This window comes from Somniosus microcephalus, unplaced genomic scaffold (genome assembly GCF_052327205.1).
Source record: "Somniosus microcephalus isolate GS21.2 unplaced genomic scaffold, FLI_Smic_1.0 unresolved_chr6, whole genome shotgun sequence".
Taxonomy (NCBI): Eukaryota; Metazoa; Chordata; class Chondrichthyes; order Squaliformes; family Somniosidae; genus Somniosus; species Somniosus microcephalus.
Window position 1 is genome coordinate 41,145,936 of NW_028225184.1, and position 19,413 is coordinate 41,165,348.

The window sequence follows — 19,413 nt, forward strand, 5'->3', positions numbered from 1 at the left end:
TTGTTGGCTGGCCCAGGGAAGGTAACCACAGCCACGGGTGCTATAACTCCATCTGCCCCACCTAACACAGACTTATGACTAGAGCCAGCGTAGCCTTTCTACCTGTGTCCCCTTGATTATGATGTATGGAAGAGACCGCTTGTTAAGATGGAGGTGGAAAAGGTGAAAGGGACCTATCTGTTGGACACGGGAGCATCGAGCACCATATTCTATTCAGATAACCCCGCAGCCTCAGCTCTGTCCAACAGGGTCCCGTACAGCTTAGTGGGGATTACAGGTAATGAGCAGGCTGGCTCATTCTCCATCCCGCTGTCCATTCATTTAGGAGCACTCTGCTCCAAGTGGACCTGTGTTTTAATGAAATGGGATCAGGAAGGGAACGGGATCCTGGGGGTTGATTTTTTTATAGGCCACAGGATTCCAGTGGATCTTAGGAATCACTGTCTGTGGGGAGCATGCACCGGCAAAGAAAGTGAAGTGGAAGTTATCCCAGAGAAACAGGGCAAGGGGACCTTCACAGAAATCACAGAAATCACAGAAACCCCACAGTGCAGATAGAGGCCAAATCGGCCCATCGAGCCTGCACCGACACATATCCCACCCGATCCCCGTAACCCCTACATGAACACATATCCCACCCTATCTCCGTAACCCCACGTATTTAATCCCCCTAACACTAAGGGTCAATTTATCATAGCCAATCAACCTAACCCGCACATCTTTGGACTGTGGGAGGAAACCGGAGCACCCGGAGGAAACCCACGCAAACACGGGGAGAATGTGCAAATTCCACACAGACAGTCACCCGAGGCCGGATTCGAACCCGGGTCCCTGGCGCTGTGAGGCAAAAGTGCTAACCACTATGCCACCGTACACTAAAACCAAAGTAGAGATACGACCTCCTACAAATGGTCAGTAACACTCCAGTGGAGTACCAGGCATGTGTGCAAGCACACCTCAGCGCATTTGCCACTCATAAGCACGAATTTGGGAGGGTGAACGGGGTCGAAGTAAGTGTAGATGGGGACTCCAGGACCGACCTCAAAAGCAATATAATTTCCACAAAGAGGCAGAGGCAGACATGGAAACGGTCATGATCTCTCTGGTCAAAAAGCGGGTATTGAGACCGGGAGCCACCCACATTAGCTCTCCACTGTGGCCGGTTAGAAATCTGGACAACTCCTGGAGACCAAAGTGGACTATCGGGTACTCAATCGACACATCCACGACAGTGCACCCACGGTCGCAGCTGTCGCCGACGTCATTGGATGTATCCCAGGCTCTGCAGCCACCTTCACGCTGCTGGATATTTCACAGAAGCATAGAAATATGGAAGATAGCAGCAGGAGTAGGCCATTCGGCCCCTCGAGACTGCTCCGCCATTCAATGCGATCATGGCTGATCATCCAAATTCAGTACCCGGCCCCTGCTTTCTCTCCATGCCCCTTGATCCCTTTAGCCTTGAGAAATATATCCAACTCCTTCTTGAATATATTTAATGAATTGGCCTGTACTGCCTTCTGAGATAAAGAATTCCACAGGTTCACCACTCTCTGTGTGATGAAATTCATCCTAATTTTTGTCCTAAATGGCCTACCCTTTCCTTAGACTATGACCCCTGGTTCTGGACTCCCCGACCATAGTGAACATTCTTCCTGCGTCTAGTCTGTCCAGTCCTGTCAGAATTTTAAATGTTTCAATGAGATCCCCTCTCATTCTTCTAAACGCCAGCGAGTACAAGCCCAATCGACCCAATCTCTCCTAATATGTAATTCCTGCCATCCCAGGTATCAGCCTGGTGAATCATCGCTGAACTGCTTCCATGGCAAGAACATCCTTCATCAGATAAGGCGACCAAAACTGCACACAATACCTAAGATGTGGTCTCAACAAGGCCCTGTACAACCGAGCAAAACATCCTTGTTCCTGTGCTCAAACCCTCTCGCTACGAAGGCCAACATACCATTTGCCTTCTTAACAACCTGCTGCACCTCCATGCTTACCTTCAGCGACTGGTGCACGAGGACACCCAGGTCTCGTTGAACTTCCCCTTCTCCCAATCTATTGCCATTCAGATAATAATCTGCCTTTCTGTATTTGCTTTGTCCACGTCATACTGCATCTGCCATATCAGCCAACTGAAAGGGAAAGGTTAGCATGGAGTTCCATGAGGAAAAGACATCATAAAGCGCAGACCGCCCTGCCTGGTTTATTTCTGTTGGTAAAACGGCGAAATTTAGATAAGCTACAATATCTAGCAGCGGTGGGATTGGAACCCACGCTTCTGCAAAGATTGATGAATCGTAATCCTGCGCCTTACACCGCTCGGCCATCCTACCACGTAAAGCTGTGCCCCTTCTGTAACTTGTAACTGATGATTGAAATGAGCCTTTGTCTTGTTAAATATAAGGGGACGGAAAGGAATTTAAATGAGTAGACGGCAATCTCTCTTCTGATGCAACCCACTAGATATGAAGAAGCAACCTCATCACAGGGCAACACTAATATATTGATGTGTGTTGGACCACAACGATTGTAAATTTTGTTCTTAACCTATCCATAAATCATCAGCACGAATAAAACAGTTGAGCTGATCATTATCACATTGCCGCTTGTGGGAGATGTAGTGTGCAAGCGTTTCCATCATTGCAACTGTAACTACACTTGAAACTACTTCATTGGCTCTAAAGCGTTCTGGTTCGCCCTGACGTGGCAATACAAGTCTGAGAAAAGCGTGCGAGCCTGATGGGAAACAGTGCAAGAGGACAACAAATAAAATCTGGAGAACCGGCGGTAGAGAGTCAGTGAGAGCGGAGAGAGAGAGCCTGATGTAAGAAAGAAACAACGGTAGAAAAAAGAATGAAAGATAATCATTTCCATCTCGGAATATTAGAGAAATTAGCCAATAATGGTAATAAACTTCTGAGCGTAGGTGGCACATTTTGATCTTCCTTCTAACGCTCTCTCAATTGAACTATTCCTGCCGCATTGAGCCTGAAATTTATCATAATGGTAAGAGAAGAGAATAATAGGGAATATTTGCCCTCCTAATCACACGTTCTCAGACATGGAATGAAAAACATATCTGACCCTCATTCTGAACACAGAGCCCAGCTCAGCAACTGTGCACACAAAAGACATCTTCTCTTATCCTTGCCTTAATGTAACTTTCAATGTCTGGATAGGTTAGATTGAAAAAACGTATCAGTGTAATATTAATCGGATTGGAGCACAGGAGCAGATGTTTAACTTGTTGGTTAACCGGCAGGTTTGGTAGTAGGAACAGTGAAACGGCAGAGAGATGGTGGGTCCCGAATGGCAGCACAGGGGGTTTGCAGTCGACAGATTGTAAATAAATGTAAGAAACAGAAAGGTAAATGGGGTGGATATCTGAAACGCAGCAAGTGCGGAGATGAGTGAGAGGTCTGAATTCATTTGGTTGGGTGACGGTGATTATAGTGCTCCATGCCGATTTCAGACGAGAGGAAATACTTCAAATCGCATCTGCTTCTTAACAACAACTGAAAGGGAAAGGTTAGCATGGAGCTCCATGAACCAAGTGGTGAAGAAGTGACATAATACGGAGCAAACCACCCTGTCTGCATGGTTTATTGCTAAAGCTGCGGAATTTATGAACGCCACAATATATTTGGCAGCGGGGGGATTCGAATCCACGCTTTCGCAGAAAAAAGAACAAGAATCTAGCGCCTTAGACCGCTCGGCCACGCTACCACGAAAATTTGTTTCGCTTCTGTAACTTGTAATTGATGACTGAAATGTAAGGGGGAAGGAAAGGAATTTAAATGAGTAGACGGCAAACTCTCTTCTGATGCAACCCACCAGATCTGAAGAAGCAACGTGTTCACCGGGCAACACAATATATAGATGTCATAGTGTCATAGTCATAGAGTTTTACAGCACAGAAAGAGGCCCTTCGGCCCATCGTGCCTGCTCCGCCCATCCATCCCTGTCCAGTCTAATCCCATTTTCCAGCATTTGGTCCATAGCCTTGTATGCAATGGCATTTCAAGTGCTCATCCAAATGCTTCTTGAATGTTGTGAGGGTTCCTGCCTCCACCACCCTTTCAGGCATTGAGTTCCACATTCCAACCACCCTCTGGGTGAAAAAGTTCCTCCTCAAATCCCCTCTAAATCTCCTGCCCCTTACCCTGAATCTATGCCCCCTTGTTATTGACCCCCCCACTAAGGGGAAAAGTTCCTCTTTACCTACCCTATCTATGCCCCTCATTATTTTGTACACCTCAATCAGGTCCCCCCTCAGCCTTCTCTGCTCCAAGGAAAACAACTCCAGCCTGTCCAGCCTCTCTTCATAGCTGAGGCGCTCCATCCCAGGTAACATCCTGGTGAATCTTCTCTGCACCCTCTCCAAAGCAATCACATCCTTCCTATAGTGAGGCGACCAGAACTGCACACAGCACTCCAGCTGTGGCCTCACCAGCGTTTTGTACAGCTCCATCATATCCTCCCTGCTCTTATATTCTATGCCTCGGCTAATGAAGGCAAGTATCCCATATGCCTTTTTAACTACCTTATCTAGCTGCTCCGCTGCCTTCAGGGATCTATGTACATGTACACCAAGGTCCCTCTGACCCTCTGTACTTCCTAGGGTCCTACCACTCATTGTGTATTCCCTTGCCTTATTTGTCCGTCCAAAATGCATCACCTCGCACTTTTCAGGGTTAAATTCCATTTGCCACTTTTCCGCCCATCTGACCAACCCGTTTATATCGTCCTGTAGCCGGAGGCATTCCTCCTCGCAATTTACCACCCCACCAATTTTCGTGTCATCTGCGAACTTACTGATCATACCTTTTACATTCTCATCCAAATCATTTATGTAGATCACAAACAATAAGGGACCCAGCACCGATCCCTGAGGTACCCCACTGGACAGAGGCTTCCAATCGCAAAAGCAACCTTCGACCATCACCCTCTGCCTCCTGCCACTCAGCCAGTTTAGGATCCAACGCGCCAAGGCACCCTGGATCCCATGGGCTCTTACCTTCTTGACCAGTCTCCTATGCGGGACTTTGTCAAAAGCTTTACTGAAGTCCATGTAAACCACATCCACAGCATTTCCCTCATCCACCCCACTAGTCACCCCCTCGAAAAATTCGATCAGATTTGTTAGACATGATTTACCCTTAACAAAGCCATGCTGACTATCCCCGATTAATCCTTGCCTCTCCAAGTGGAGATTAATTTTGTCCCTCAGAATTTTTTCCAATAATTTCCCCACCACAGATGTTAGACTCACTGGCCTGTAATTCCCTGGTTTATCCCTGCTACCCTTCTTGAATAATGGTACTACGTTAGCTGTTCTCCAGTCCTCTGGTACATCCCATGTGGCCAGAGAGGTTCTGAAAATTAGTGTCAGAGCCCCTGCAATCTCCTCCCTTGCCTCCCACAGCAGCCTGGGATACATCTCGTCCGGGCCTGGGGATTTATCCGCTTTTTGGCCCGCTAAAACCGCTAGCACCTCCTCCCTCTCGATGCTAATATGTTCAAGTATGTCACAGTCCCCTTGCCCGATTTCTATGTCTGCATCGTCTTTCTCCATAGTGAACACAGATGCAAAAAAATCATTTAAAACCCCCTTACATCCTCTGGCTCTACACACAGATTGCCACTTTGGTCCCTAATGGGCCCTACCCTTTCCCTGGTTATCCTCTTGCCCTTAATATACTTATAAAACATCTTAGGATTTTCCTTTATTTTGCTCGCCAGTGTTATTTCATGGCCCCTCCTCGCCCTCCTAATTTCTTTTTTAAGTATGCCCCTGCACTTTTTATACTCCTCTAGGGCTTCTTCTGTCTTTAGTCTTTTGTAACTGCCAAAAGCCCCCCTTTTATTTCTAATGCATTTTTGTATATCCCTTGTCATCCAAGGTTCCCTTTGCTTGTTGGTCCCACCCTTGACCTTTACAGGAACATGTTGGTGTTGTACTCTCTCTATTTCCCTTCTGAAAGTCTCCCACTGTTTTGATGTGGATTTTCCTATAAGCAGCTGCTCCCAGTCCACTTTGGCCAGATCCTGCCTTATCATATTAAAATCGGCCTTCCCCCAATTTAGAACCCTTATTTCCGGGCCGTCTTTGTCTTTTTCCATGACCACCTTAAATCTCACCGAATTATGGTCACTGTCGCCAAAATGCTCTCCTACTGACACTTCCACCACTTGCCCGGCTACATTCCCCAGAATTAGGTCCAGTACCGCCCCCTCTCTTGTAGGACTTTCTACAATGTGTGTTCGAGCACAACGATTGTAAATTTTATTCTCAATTTATCCATAAATCAACAGCACGAATAAAACAGTTGAGCTGATCATTATCACATTGCTGCTTGTGGGAGATGTTGTGTGCTAATTGGCTGTGGCGTTTCCATCATTGCATCGGTACCTGCACTTGAAAATACTTCATTGGCTCTAAAGCGTTATGGGTCGTCCTGAGGTTGTGGAAGGGACTAAGGCAATGCAAGTCTACGAAAAGCGTGCGAGCCTGAGGGGAAAGAGTGCAAGAGGACAACAAATAAAATCTGGTAGAACCGGTGGTAGAGAATCAGTGAGAGCGGAGAGTGCGAGCCTGAGGGAAGAAAGAAACAACGGTAGAAAAAAAGAATGAAAGATAATAATTTCCATCTCGGAATATTAGAGAAATTAGCCAATTGTGGTAATAAAATTCAGAGTGTAGGCGGCATATTTTGACAATTATGGAACAGAGGAAATTCAGCAAATCTTACCTGCCTCTCAATAACAATTGAAGGGTTAGCATGGACCCATGAAGGAAATGTCATAATGCGAAATAAACCGCCCTCCCTGCACGGTTTACTGCTGTTGGTGAAGCTGCGAAATTTATGAAAGCCGCAATATTTGGCCTCGGTGCGATTTGATGTGCCTCGGTTCTGAAACTAGTGAAATATCCAGCTTGTTCCCAATTAATTCTGATTTACTTGACTATGTTAACTCTCTCAAAGAACGGAATTGTAAGAAATAGCTGTAAGATTAAAGGATGGGTTTTAATTAATTCTGAGAACAGGGACTGACAAAATGCAGCTGGGAACAGATAGCAGAAAGGCAAGCAAGGTCAAATTTCAAGCTTCAAAGACAAATAGAACTGATAAGAGAATCGTAAAATGCAAGGAACCAAACACATTTGCAGACTGCTAGACGCCACCTCACTAATTCAACTTCGGATTTTGTGTTCACAGCCCTCAGTAGAGCCATTGTCTAAACACGACCGTTCCACCCAGGAAATAAGGGTACAAATTAACAAACAAAATTGTACTAATCGCAGCATACATGAATCACTGTGGCCTTTGTAGTCTCCCTGCTTGTTGGACAGTTAAGGATAAGACATGTTTTCTCAAACAATAAACTATGCTGACAACGGGGAAGAGGTAACAGCAGGAATGTGGGGAGTAGGATGATACAACTAATGTGTGACTGGCAAGGTCAGAGGGTTTTCCGAGTTCAAGGGGTGGGCCCGACTTTTGAGTGACTAACCACATAAACCAATAAAGGGTAACTGTTGTGACACTGTTTGTACATGTACGCCCCCATTCCGTAGTAGGCGGGCATTGCTTATAGTATTGTATAACTTGAATGAACCGCTCCTTGTCCTTGGAAAGTGCACCCCTAGCTTGAGGAAGCTGGATGGCTCTCCCTTGTGCATAAGTCTTTTGATTGTTTTTATAAATTCTGAACTTGTCCTCAATTTCGTCGCCATCTGTTGTTTCTCCAAATTCTAATCTAACACTATTGCAATGTTCTATTGCAATGCAACTTACAATAATATTGTAGTGAAGTTCAATTACAATGCTCTATTGCATTGCAAATTCCTATTATATTGCAAAGTGAAATTCCATTGCAATGTTTCCTTCATTGCAAATGACTATCATATTGCAAGGTGATATTCCATTTCAATATACTATTATATTGTAAAATACTATTTAGTTGCGAAGTGATGTTCCATTGCAAATTCCTATTGCATTGCAAATGACGATCATATAGCCAAGCGATATTTCATTGCAATGTGCTTTTGCATTGCAAATGACGATCATATTGCAAAGCGATATTCAATTGCTATGTGCTATTGTGTTAGAAATGTCTATTTTATTGGAATGTGTTATTCCATTGCAATGTGCATTTGCATTGCAAATGACTATTATATTGCAAAGTGACATTTCATTGCATGTTCTATTGAATTGCAAAAGACATTCATATAGCAAACTGATATTCCATTGCAATGTTCCATTGCACTGCAATGACTGGTTAAAAATAAATATTCTATTTCAATGTTTATTGCAATGCAAATGACGATTGTTTTGCAGTGATTTTCCATTGCAATGTTCTGTTGCAGTGCAAATGACTACTATGTTGCAAAACGCAATTCCATTCCATTGCAATGTGCTATTGCATTACAAATGAATATAATATTGCAACTTAAAATTCCATTCCATGAATATTATATTGGAAAGTGATATTCCATTGCAATGTTCTATTGCTTTGCAAATGACGATCCTATTACAAAGCGATATTCCATTGCAATGTTCTATTGCATTGCAAATGACTATTATATTGCTAAACGATATTCCATTGCATTATGATATTGCATTGCAAATGACTATTATATTTCAAAGTGATATCCCATGGCAATGTTCCATTGCATTGCAAATGACTATTATATTGCAGTGATATTCCATTGAAATGTGGAATTGATTTGCAAATGACTTCTATATTGCAAAGTGAAGTTCCATTGCAATGTTCTATGGAATTGGTAAAGACTCTTATATTGCAAACTGATATGCCGTTGCAATGTTCCATTGCATTGCAATAATTATATTGCATAGTTATATTCCATTGCAATGTTAGATTGCATTGCAATTAACGATTATATTGCAAACTAATATTCCATTGCAATTTTATATTGCACTGCAACTGATGAAAGTATTGTAGTGAAATTCCATTACAATGTTCTATTGCATTGCAATTTCCTATTATATTGCAAAGTGATATTCCACTGCAATGTTTTGTTCAGTGTAAATGACCATCAGATTGCAAGGCGATTTTCCATTTCAATATGCTATTGCATTGCAAATGACGATTATATTGCAAAGTATTATTCCATTGCAATGTGCAATTGCATTTCAAATTACAGTCATATTGCAAACTGATATTCCAATTTTCCATTGCACTGCAATCACTATTCTGTTGTAAAGAAATATTTTATTGTAATTTTCTATTACATTTCAAATGATTGTTTTGCATTAATATTCTATTGTAATGCTCTGTTGAAGTGCATATAACTACTATGTTGCAAAGTACTGTTGCATTGCAATGTGCTATTGCATTGCAAATTAATATAATATTGCAACTTAAAATTACATTGCAATATTCCATTGCATTCAAAATCAATATTATATTGCAAAGTGATATGCAATTGCAATGTTCTACTGCATTGCAAATGACGATCATATTACTAAGTGACATTAAACTGCAATGTTCTATTGCATTGCAAATTACTTATATATTGCTAAGTGATATTCCATTGCAATTTACTATTGCATTGCAAATGACGATCATATTTCAAGGCAATACTCCATAGCAATATGCAATTGCATTGCAACTGACTACAATATTGCAAAGTGATGTTCCATTGCAATGTTCCATTGCATTGCAAATGACTAATAATTTGCAAATTGCTATTCCATTGCAATGTTCTACTGCATTGCAAATGATGATCATTTTGCAAGGCAATATTCCAATGCAATGTGTTGTTGCATTGCAACTGACTATAATGTTGCAAGGTGATCTTCCACTGCAATGTTCTATTACATTGCAAATTACTATTATATTGCAAAATCATTTTCTGCTGCATTGTTCCATTGCATTGCAAATGACTATTAAATTGCAAAGCAATATTTCTTTGCTATGTTCTACAGCATTGCAAAAGATGATCATTTTGCAAAGCAATATTGCATTGCAATATGGATTTTGTATTGCAACTGACTGTTATATTGCAAGGTGATATTCCAATGCAATGTTCTTTTCCATTGCAAATTACTCTTATATTGCAAAGTGATATTCCACTGCAATGTTCGACTGCATTGCAATCATGATCATATTACAAAGCGATATTCCATTGCAATGTCCTATTGCATTGCAAATGACTATTATATTGCAAAGTGATAATCCATTGCAATGTCCTATTACATTGCAAATGGTGATCATATTGCAAAGCGATATTCCATTGCAATGTTCTATTGCTTTGCAAATGATGATCACATTGCAAGGCAATATTCCATTACAACATGATATTACATTGTAATTGACTATTATAGTGCAGTAATATTTCACTGCAATGGAATAGTATCATATTACAAAGCGATATTCCATGGCAATGTATTTTGCATTGCGAATTACTATTATATTGAAAAGCGATATTCCATTGCAATGTGCATTTGCATTGCGAAGCAAAATAATATTGCAAGTTACTATTCCATTGCAATGATATTTTGCATTGCAAATGACTATTTTATTGCAAAGTGAAATTCCGTTGCAAGTGGCGATCATATTGCAAATCGATATTCCATTGCAATATGTTATTGTATTGTAAATGACGATTATATTGCAAGGTAATAGTCCAATACAATGTCCGATTGCATTGCAAATGAGTATTATCTTGCAAAGTAATTTTTTTTTTAAATTCATTGATGGGATGTGGGCGTCGCTGGCTGGCTCGGCTTGCATTTAGTGCCCATCCCTAATAGCCCTTGAGAAGGTGGAGGTGAGCCGCCTTCTTGAACCGCTGCAGTCCATATGGTGTAGGTACACACACAATGCTGTTAGGGAGGGAGTTCCAGGATTTTGGCCCAGCAAAAGTGAAGGAAAGTCGATACAGGTCCAAGTAGGTGTACTTGTAGGTGGTTATGTTCCCATGCCTCTGCTGCCCTTGTCCTTCTAAGTGGTAGAGGTCATGGGTTTGGAAGGTGCTGTTGAAGGAGCTTTGGCGAGTTGCTGCAGTGCATCTTGTCGATGGTACACACTGCAACCACAGTGCGCCGGTGGTGGAGGGAGTGTATGTTGAAGGTGGTGGATGGAGTGCCAATCAAGCGGGCTGCTTTATCCTGAATGGTGTCGAGCATCTTAAGTGTTGTTGGAGCTGCACTCATCCAGGCAAGTGGAGAGTATTCCATCATCCTCCTGACTTGTACCTTGTAGATGGCGGAAAGGCTTTGCGGAGTCAGGAGGTGAGACACTGGCCACAGAATTCCCAGCCTCTGGTCTGCTCTTGTAGTCACAGTATTTATATGGCTGGTCCAATTCAGTTTCTGATCAATGGTAAACCCCAGGTTATTGATAGTGGGGGATTCGCTGATGGTAATGTCTTTGAATGTCAAGTGGAGATGGTTAGAGTCTCCCTTGTTGGAGATGGTCATTGCTTGGCACTTGTGTAGTGCAAATTTTACTTGCCACTTGTCAGCCCAAGTCTGAATGTTGTCCAGGTCTTGCTGCATATGAACACGGATTGGGTCAGTATCTGATGAGTCTCGATTGGTGCTGAACAGTGTGCAATCATCAGCAAACATCCCCAATTCTGACATTATGATGGAGGGAAGGTCATTGATGAAACAGCTGAAGATGGTTGGGCCTAGGACACTGCCCTGAGGAACTCCTGCAGTGATGTCATGTGATTGAGATGATTGACCTCCAACAACCACAGACAACTTTATTTGTGTTAGGTATGATAGCAAACAATGGAGAGTGTTCCCCTTGATTCCCATTGACTTCAGTTTTGCTGGGGCTCCTTGATGCCACACTTAATCAAATGCTGCCTTGATGTCAAGGGCAGTCACTCTCACCTCACCTCTTGAGTTCAGCTCTTTTGTCCATGTTTGGATGAAGGCTGCAATGAGGTCAGGAGCTGAGAGGCCCTGGCGGAACCCAAACTGGGCGTCAGTTAGCAGGTCATTGCTGAGTAAGTGCCACTTGATAGCACTGTCGGCGACACCTTCCTTCACTTTGCTGATGATTGAGAGTAGACTGATCGGACTGTAATTGGCTGGGTCAGATTTGTCCTGCTTTTTGTAGACAGTACATACTTGGGCAATTTTCCACATTGCCGGGTAGATGCTAGTGTTGTAGCTGTACTGGAACATCTTGTCTAGGGGCGCAGCTAGTTCTGCAGCAGAAGTCTTCAGTACTAATGCCAGAATGTTATCAGGGCCCATAGCCTTTGCAGCATCCAGTGTCTTCATCCATTTCTTGACATCACGTAGAGTGAATTGAATGGGCTGAAGACTGGCATCTGTGATGCTGGGGACCTCAGGAGGAGGCCGAGATGGATCATCCACTCGGCACTTCTGGCTGAAGATGGTTGCAGATGCTTCAGCCTTGTCTTTTGCACTCACGTGCTGGGCTCCACCATCATTGAGGATGGGGATATTTTTGGAGCATCCTCCTCCTGTTAACTGTTTAATTGTCCAACACCACTCACGACTGGATGTGGCAGGAATGCAGAGCTTTGTTTTGATCCGATGTTTGTGAGATCGCTTAGCTCTGTCTATCACATGTTGCTTCCATTGTTTGGCATGCAAGTAGTCCTGTGTTATAGCCTCACCAGGTTCGCACCCCATTTTTCGGTATGCCTAGTGCTGTTCCCAGCATGCTCTTCTGCACTCTTTGTTAAACGATGGTTGATGTCCCGGCTTGATGGTAATGGTAGTGTGAGGGTTATGCTGGGCCATGAGGTTACAGATTGTGGTTGAATACAATTCTGTTGCTGCTGATGGCCCTCAGTGCCTCATGGATGCCCAGTTTTGAGTTGCCAGACCTGTTCGAAATCTGTCCCATTTAGCACGGAGGTAGTGCCACACAACACGGTGGTGGCTATCCTCAAATTGAAGATGGGACTTTGTCTGCGCAAGGACTGTGGGGTGGTCACTTCCACCAATGCTGTCATGGTCAGATGCATCTGCAACAGGTAGAATATAATATTGCAAGTTATTATTCCATTTCAGTGTTCTATTGAGAGCAAATGACTATTATTTTGAAAAGTGATATTCCATTGCAATGTGGAATTACATTGCAAATGACTGTTATATTGCAAAGTGTTATTAAACTGCAATATTGTATTATACTGCAGGTTACTATTATATTGCAAAGTGATATTCCATTGCAAATTGCTACTGCACTGCAAATGACTACTATATTGCAAAGCGATATTCTGTTGCATAGCACTATTGCATTGCAAATGACGATCATATTGCAAACTGATATTCCATTGCAATGTTGCATTGCATTGCAATAACTAGTATATTGCAAAATTAGATTCGATTACAATGTAATATTGTATTGCACATGATTATTTTATTGCAAACTGATATTCTATTGCAGTGTTCCATTGCTTTGCAATGACAATTATATCACAAATTGATGTTCCAGTGCAATGTTCTATCGCACTACAATTGACGATAACATTGCAGTCAAATGGCAATATTCTATTGCATTGCAAATTCCTATTATATTGCAAAGTGATATTCCATTTCAATGTTTTGTTCATTGCAAATTATGATCATATTGCAAGGCGATATTCCATTTCAATGTGCTAATGCATTGCAAATGACTATTATGTTGCCAGGTAATATTCCATTACAATTTTCTATTATATTGCAAATGACTACTGTATTGCAAAGTGATATTACATTGCAAAGTCCTATTGCATTGCAAATGGCGATCATATTGAAATGTGATATGCCATTGCAATATTCTATTGCATTGCAAATGAGGATTATATTGCAGTGACATTCCTTTGCAATGTGCATTTGCATTGCAAATGACTGCTCTATTACAAAGTGATATTCGTGTGCAAAGTCCTATTGCATTGTAAATGAATTTAATAATGCAAGTTATTATTCCATTGCAGTGTTCTATTGAGAGCAAATTACTATTATTTTGAAAAATCATGGTCCATTGCAATGTGCTATTGCATTGCAAATGACTATTATATTGCCAAGCGATATTCCATTGCAATGTTCTATTGCATTTCAAATGACGATTATATTGCAGTGATATTCCATTGCAATGTTCTGTTGAATTACAAATGACTACTATGTTGCAAATTCATAGTCCATTGCAATGGCCTACTCTATTGCAAATGGCGATCATATTGCAGTGATATATTCCATTGCAATGTGCTATTGTATTGCAAATGTCTATTATACTGCAAAGTGATATTCCACTGCAAGATGCAATTGCATTGCAAAACACGATTGTATTGCAAACTGATATTCAAATACAATGTTGCATTGCATTGCAAATGACGAGTAAATTGCAGTGATATATTCCATTGCAATGTGTTATTGTATTGCAAATGTCTATTATACTGCAAAGTGATATTCCACTGCAAGATGCAATTGCATTGCAAAACACGATTGTATTGCAAACTGATATTCAAATACAATGTTGCATTGCATTGCAAATGACGAGTAAATTGCAGTGATATTCCATTGCAATGTTCTATTGCATTGCAAATTATTTTTATATTGCAAACTGATCTTACATTTCAATGTGCTATTGCCAGGCAAATGACTATTATATTGCAGAGCGATATTTCATTGCAATGTTCTTTTCCACTTCAATGATGATTATATTGCAGTGATCTTCCATTGCAATGTTCTGTTGCATTACAAATGACTACCATGTTGCAAAGTGACATTCAATTGCAATGGCTTATTGCATTCCAAATGGCGATCATATTGCTGCATGATATTCCATTGCAATGTGCTATTGTATTGCAAATGGGTAATATCTTGCAAAGTGATATTCCATTGCAATGGCCTATTGCATTCCAAATGGCGATCATATTGCTGCGCGATATTCCATTGCAATGTGCTATTGTATTGCAAATGAGTAATATATTGCAAAGTGATATTCCATTGCAATGTTCCATTGCATTACAAATGACGTTCATGTTGAAATGTAATATTCCATTGCAACGTGCTATTGTATTGCATTTGACTATTATATCGCCAACGATATTCCATTGCAGTGTTCTATTGCATTTTAAATGACGATTAAATTGCAGTGATTTTCCGTTGCAATGTCCTGTTGCATTACAAATGACTACTACGTTGCAAATTGATATTTCATTGCAATGGCCTTTTGCATTTCAAATGGCGATCATATTGCAGTGCGATATTCCATTGCAATGTGCTATTGTATTGCAAATGACTAATATATTCCAAGCTAATAGTCCATTGCAATGTTCTATTGCATTGCAAATAACTATTATATTGCAATGTGATGTTCTACTGGAATTTTCAATTGTATTACAACTGACGATTATATTGCAGTGATATTCCATTGCAATGTGCAATTGCATTGCAAATGACAACTATATTGCAAAGTGATGTTCCACTGCAAAGTCCTATTGCATTGCAAATGATGATCATATTGCAAAACGACATTCCATTGCAAAGTTCTATTGCATTGGAAATGATAAGTATATTGCAAAGTTATATTCCATTGCAATATCCTATAGCATTGCAAATGACGATCATATTGCAAACCGATATTCCATTGCAATGAGCTTTTCTATTGCAAATGAGTACAATATTACCAATTATTATTCCATTGCGACGTTATATTGCATTGCAAATGAATATTATAATGCAAAATGATACTCCATTGCAATGTGCTCTTGCATTGCAAATGAATATTATATTGCAAACTTATATTCCAATGCAATTTTATATTGCATTGCAAATGACGATCATATTGGAAGGTGACTTTCCATTTCAATGTGCTGTTGCATTGCAAATGACTAGCATATTGCAAAGTGATATTTCATTGCAAAGTGCTATTGCTTTGCCAATGAATATTATATTGCAAAATAATATTCCATTGCAATAACCTATTGCATTGCAAATGACGATTATATTGGAGTTCTATTCCAATGCAATTTTCCATTGCATAGCAAACGACGGTCATTTTGCAAAGCGACACTCCATTGCCATTTGCTATTGCAATTCAAATGACTAATATATTGTGAAGTGATAATCCATTGCAATATTCTATTGCATTTCAAATGACTATTATATTGCTAAGTGCTATTGCATTGCAATGTGCTACTGCTTTACAAATGATGTATATTTTGCAGTGATAATCCATTACAATCTTCTTTTGCATTGCAAATGACGATCACATTGCAAGGCAAAATTCCATTGCAATGTTCTATTGCAATGAAAGTGACGAGTATTTTGTAGTGATATTCCATTGCAATGTGCAATTGCATTGCAAATGACTACTTTACTGCAAAGCGATGTTCCATTGCAAAGTCCTACTGCTTTGCAAATGATGACCATATTGCAATGCGATATTACATTGCAATGTTCTATTGCATTGCTCATCATTATTATGTTGCAAAGTGATATCCCATTGCAATGTTCTATTGCATTGCAAATGAGTACTATATTGCAATGTTCTATTGCACTGCAAATTATGAATATATTGCAGTGAATTTCCATTGCAATGTGCAATTGCATTGGAAATGACTACTTTATTGCAAAGCAATAGAATCATAGTCATAGAGTCATAGAGTTATACAGCACAGAAAGAGGCCCTTTGGCCCATCGTGTCTGCACCGTCCATCAATCCCTGACCAGTCTAATCCCATTTTCCAGTATTTGGTCCATAGCCTTGTATGCAATGGCATTTCAAGTGCTCATCCAAATGCTTCTTGAATGTTGTGAGGGTTCCAACCTCTACCACCCTTTCAGGCAGTGAGTGCCAGATTCCAACCACCCTCTGGGTGAAAAAGTTCCTCCTCACATCCCCTCTAAATCTCCTGCCCCTTACCCTGAATCTATGCCCCCTTGTTATTGACCCCCCTACTAAGGGGAAAAGTTCCTCTATATCTACCCTCTCTATACCCCTCATCATTTTGTACACCTCAATCAGATCCCCCCTCAGCCTTCTTTGCTCCAAGGAAAACAACCACAGCCTGTTTCGTCTTTCTTCATAGCTGAGGCGCTCCATCCCAGGTAACATCCTGGTGAATCTTCTCTGCACCCTCTCCAAAGCAATCACACCCTTCCTATAGTGAGGTGACCAGAACTGCACACAGTACTCCAGCTGTGGCCTCACCTGCATTTTGTACAGCTCCATCATAACCTCCCTGCTCTTATATTCTATGCCTCGGCTAACGAATGCAAGTATCCCATATGCCTTTTTAACCACCGTATCTACCTGTTCCGCTGCCTTCAGGGATCTATGTACATGTACACCAAGGTCCCTCTGACCCTCTGTAATTCCTAGGGTCCTACCACTCATTGTGTATTCCCTTGCCTTATTTGTCCGTCCAAAATGCACCACCTCGCACTTTTCAGGGTTAAATTCCATTTGCCACTTTTCCGCCCATCTGACCAACCCATTTATATCGTCCTGTAGCCTGAGGCTTTCTTCCTCGCAATTTACCACCCCACCAATTTTCGTGTCATCTGCGAACTTACTGATCATACCTTTTACATTCTCATCCAAATCATTTATATGGATCACAAACAGCAAGGGACCCAGCACCGATCCCTGAGGTACCCCACTGGACACAGGCTTCCAGTCACAAAAGCAACCTTCGACCATCAACCTCTGCCTCCTGCCACTCAGCCAGATTAGGATCCAACGCACCAAGGCACCCTGGATCCCATGGGCTCTTACCTTCCTAGCCAGTCTCCTATGCGGGACTTTGTCAAAAGCTTTACTGAAGTCCATGTAAACCACATCCACAGCATTTCCCTCATCCACACACCTAGTCATCCCCTCGAAAAATTCAATCAGATTGGTTAGACATGATTTACCCTTGTTCCATTGCAAAGCCCTACTGCTTTGCAAATGATGATCATATTACAATGCGATATTTCATTGCAATGTGCCACTGCACTGAAAATCATGATCAAATTGCAAAGCAATATTCCTTTGCAATGTGCTATTGCATTACAAATGAGGAATGTTTTGCAGTGATAATCCATTGCAATGTTCTATTGCATTGCAAATGACGATCACATTGTAAGGCAATATTCCATTGCAATGTTCGATTGCATTGAAAATGACGATTATTTTGCAGTGATATTCCATTGCAATGTACAATTGCATTGCAATTGACTATTTGTTTGCAATGTGATATTTCATTGCAATATTCTATTGCATTGCAAATGACGATTATACTGCACCGATATTCCATTTTATTGTGCAATTGCATTGTAAATTGCTATTAAAATGCAATATGACATTCCATTGCAATGTTCGATTGCATTGCAAATGATGATTGTATTGCAATGCAATATTTTATCGCAATGTTCTATTGCATTGCAAATCATTATTGTATTGCAAACTGTTATCCCATTTCAATGTTGTATTGCATTGGAAATGACTATTGTATTGCAAAGTGATATTCCATTGCAATGTTCTATTGCATTGCAATGTTCTATTGCATTAAAAATGTCGAATATATTGCAGTGATAATCCATTCCAATGTGCTATTGCATTTCAACTGACTATTATATGGCAAGGTGATATTCCATTGCAATGTTCTACTGCATTGAAAATGACGAATATTTTTCAGTGATATTCCTTTGCAATGTGCAATTGCATTGCAAATGACTTTTATATTGCAGAGTGATATTTCATTGCCAAGCTCTATTGCAGTGCAAATGACGATTATATTGCAGTGACATTCCATTGCAATTATCTATTCCATTGCAAATGATGATTATGTTGCAAACTGATATTCCAAAACAATGGCCTAGAAATTCAGTTGCGTGCGCCAGCCATTAGCGCCTTAAGAGGAGTAGACTTCGAGCGCTAGGCACTTAGCGGCCGGGCGCAGCGTGATCTGTGCCTACGCCCAACTTCAGTAGACATTTAGCGCCGGCGCAAAGTGTTTGCGCACGCTCAGCTGCGCGCGCAGCTTATGACGTCATTTCGTCATGCAACGCCCTTTGTGCACCCCAAACCGGAACTTCAGTCACGCCCGCCCAATGTGGGCATGGCGGTGCTAAGAACTGTGAAGTGGAACGCAGCAGAGGCCCTGCGGGCCTCAGGGAGCGCTAATTAAAGGGCACTTACACTGAACTATAAAGGCCAGCCATTTTGCTGCAATGACTTTTGTGCAACGGATTTCTGGACAGAGACCAAGGAAGAGACCTTACTGATTTGTCCCAACATAGGAGAGGTATTTTTGGCTTCTGGCCAGAGCTTGGAAATTTGCCTCATTGTGATTTCATTGTTTGCCAGTATATTATGGGGGCTGCATGGGGTGCCAAACCTCAGTTCCAGCATTATGTGCGAAGGGCTCGCAGACGCTGTGTGAGAGGGGCAGCCATGCCTAGATGCAGAGGGGGC

At 41.4% G+C, this 19,413-nt stretch overlaps 1 pseudogene; it reads right to left on the reverse strand.

Annotated features, from left to right (window-relative positions):
• Window positions 1-19,413, reverse strand: part of LOC147087225 (leukocyte immunoglobulin-like receptor subfamily A member 3) — a 148,164-nt pseudogene that overhangs the window by 108,953 nt on the left and 19,798 nt on the right.